This window comes from Myotis davidii, unplaced genomic scaffold (genome assembly GCF_000327345.1).
Source record: "Myotis davidii unplaced genomic scaffold, ASM32734v1 scaffold455, whole genome shotgun sequence".
Classification (NCBI taxonomy): Eukaryota; Metazoa; Chordata; class Mammalia; order Chiroptera; family Vespertilionidae; genus Myotis; species Myotis davidii.
The window spans coordinates 2,160,299-2,163,798 of NW_006287459.1; positions in this window are offsets into that span (position 1 = coordinate 2,160,299).

Consider the following 3,500-nt stretch of genomic DNA (forward strand, 5'->3'; position numbering starts at 1 on the left):
CGAGTACAGCAGTGGTGGTGGGAGCCTCTCCTGCCTCCTCAGCAGTGCTAAGGATGTCTAACTGCAGCTTAGGTCTGCTTCCCGCTGGCAAGTGGACATCCCCCGAGGGCTGCCGGGCTGCCAGAGGGATGGCTGATTGCCATCTTAGGCCCAATCTCCCGGGGAGCAGGCCTAAGCCAGCAAGTGGTCACCCCCGAGGGGTCCCAGACTGAGAGAAGGCACAGGCCAGGCTGAGGGACCCCCTACCCCCGAGTGCACAAATTTTTGTGCACCGGGCCTCTAGTCCTATATAATAAAAGCCTAATATGCTAAATGTCTGGTCATCCAGTCATCTGTTCGGCCAATCACAGCGTAATATGCTAATGATATGCCACTCAACTGCTCGCTATAATGTGCAGTGACCACCAGGGGGCAGATGCTCAATGCAGGAGCTGCTCCCTGAGGGTCAGTGCGCTCCCACTAGGGAGCGCCACTCAGCCAGAAGCCAGGCTCATGGCTGGCAAGCGTAGCTGTGGTGGTGGGAGCCTCTCCCGCCTCCCCGGCAGAGCTAAGGATGTCCAACTGCCGGCTTAGGGGGAGCAGGCCTAAGCCATCAGTCAGACATCCCCCGAGGGCTCCCGGACTGTGAGAGGGCTCAGGCCAGGCTGAGGAGACCCCCCCCCCCGCAGTGCACAAATTTCATGCACTGGACCTCTAGTATTTGAATAAAAGGGATCTCTCTTCTCCTTGACTCATGGAACTGGGAGGCCAGGTCATAATGTACAAGCCTTAGAGGAAACAGACAGAAAATAAGTTCTTATGGGTAGAATTGGGTTTTATTTATTGGACTAAATTCCTTCTGAATAATCTTGCATGCACAGAAGAAAAAGAGCAAAGCTACCAGTTTTGAGTCTATTTTCAGGATTACAGGGTGTAAACTTAAGTAATGTGGTCAGTTGGTCTTTTCCACAAGAACTGAGACCTGCAGTACTCAGCAAAGAGAAGCTGCCTGATTGAGTTAATGTGGGGGAAAGGAGGACCCACATTCCAGGCACCATGATGGCTTTCTGTGCGAACCAATCTGGTTCAGAATCAAAAGGACTTAAGCAACTTGATGCAATTCAGGTTATAAGCAGCAATTCCACTTGTTATGGGGAGGTGCCTGCTGATTGAAGATTAGCTGGCAGCAAGAGGGAAAATAAAAGTGTGGAGGAACTGGTCAAACAAGATCAAGGTTGTATTATTTGTTTAGCTGCGCACCATGGAGTAGCTAGGGCTGGATGAAGCAAGTACTCTCCATTGGAGCACGGGATCTACTTGAACAACCTCAGCATAATTTACAGTCCAACGGAGGGAGGATTAACCACTTCCACCAGACACCTCTGTGTGTCCAATGTCTCCAAAGGGCCGTGACTTCCGAATCATGAATGAGACATAAAGGGAGAGATCTAAAATATGTCTCTAAGCAGAAACATTTTCAGTTTTGCTACCAAGCAGACAAGAAAATGAGGTGACTTCAACGTCACAAGTCCACTCATCGACTTTCATTTCCCCCAGTCAAACGGCAGATGCCACAACACAACAAACCAAGGCATGGAGTACGCTCCCCACCCCCCATCCCACCCCATGAGATATACAGAGTAAATCCTACCAGTTTCGCAGCATCTTCAATATCTTTTCCATCTTTAATATCTTGTCTGTTAGCACTGAAACCAAGTGAGGAGAAGATGTGAGCTCCCTACCTCCAGGTTTCTGGCGCTTTGTGAAAAGGCACTGTATCTCCTCTGTGATTCCATAGCCATTCTGGGGGCTGAAACAGGGAAATGGCAGGCAGGCTAGTCAAGCATATGGTGGGTTTGCAAGGGACAGCTGTTAGACATCAGGCATTGATGGATCATTTTCTCCCTTTGTTCCACCTTTTAATAAACTTCACAAGATGCCTGGGCCCAGAGTGAGCATATCTATATGCACTTAGAGTAGTTTATCAAGGCAATGATTTTTGGCCCTGGCTGCACATGATTTCACCTAAGAGGCTTTTTGAAATTACCATGCCTGGGCTCCACCCCGGATCAATTGAGTACACCATCTGAAGGTTGGATATGGGCAACTATTTGTTAAAAGCTCCCCAGATGATTTTAATATGCAGCCAGGGTTGAGAGACACAGATCTAATCTAAGACCCTACCTGTTCTAAGTCACATCCCAATTTCAAAGTCATTTTTTTAAAAATTGCCAAAATATAATATGCACACATTCTGTGGTTGTTTTCAATTTGTTGGGCAGATTTCAGCAACCTTGGAAATAAGGGACCTAACCTGGACATGAGTAAAAGTGCCAAGTGCAAAAGCTGCCAATGGAAGAAGCAGCAGAGAGGTGTCCTTTAGGAATGGGCGTGTCCTCAGGTAGGTGAACATTTGACTAGCAGGGGCTTAAAGAAATAGGGGTTCATTTGTCTCAAAGAACAAGAAGTCAGGAAGTAGGTGACTTAGAGTTGGTGTAGTGGCTGAGCAATCCCAGGAGGCAGCCAAGCTCTTTGCTTTCTCTGCTCTGTAGGTAGGATTGCCAGATTTAACAGCAACAATAAAAACACAAGACACCCAGTTAAATTTGAATTTCAGACAAATAAATTTAGCATCAGTATGTCCCGCGCAATATTTGGAACAGACAGAGCGCAATAAAGAATCTGACTCCATTCTGCCCCACATCTGAGCAAGCTCATCAGACAGGCTGGATGCCTCTTCCTTTGGTGCCAGCTGGAAGTTCAAACCATGCAAGCCCCACCCAGCCCCTGCACCTCAGCCCCGCCCATCATCACCACAAAACCCCAAGGCTGTCTCCCACCTGCTCTCTCCAGCTACTTTCAGATCTGCTGGGGAGCCTTCCCTGATGTCCTCAGAAACTCTCAAGATATGAGTCACAACATCTCTCATACCCTCTTGGTATGTGTATGATGTCAACAGTCTCAACACTGGGGCCAAATGTGGGATGGGGGGAAATGGGTCCATCCATTTCTAAGGGTCACCCCAACAGGAGAGGTGACCACAGCACACTAACATATTGTTATTTATCTGAAATGTATCTTTTACTGCACATCTGATATTGTATCTGGCAACACTATCTGTGGGCCTTCCTCTTCATGCCTGTTTCCTCTGAGTCACAGATGGGCGCGCCAACTCCAGGTCTCCAAGCGAAGCTCCAAGCAGGAAGAGATTTTCTTCTGGTGAGACTTGGCTTGTTATTGGGGAAGGCAAACTCTCCTTGCCCAGGTGCTTCTGGTTGCATTTCACTATGTGGAACTTGCTGGTGTGGGTGTGCTTGTGGCAAGAGAACGTAGAAAATTGAGTATTTTAACCTTCATAGCAGGAAGAATGAGAGTAGTAGCTGACTTTTGCAAGATAAGCCCATAGCAACTACTAGAAAGTTGTCTGTGGCCTTATGTAATGGGTATAATGTCTTTGAAATACCTTCATCTACCCATAAGCCAGAGCTCCCCTCTCTGAATCCTGTTAGCCTTAGGGGCAG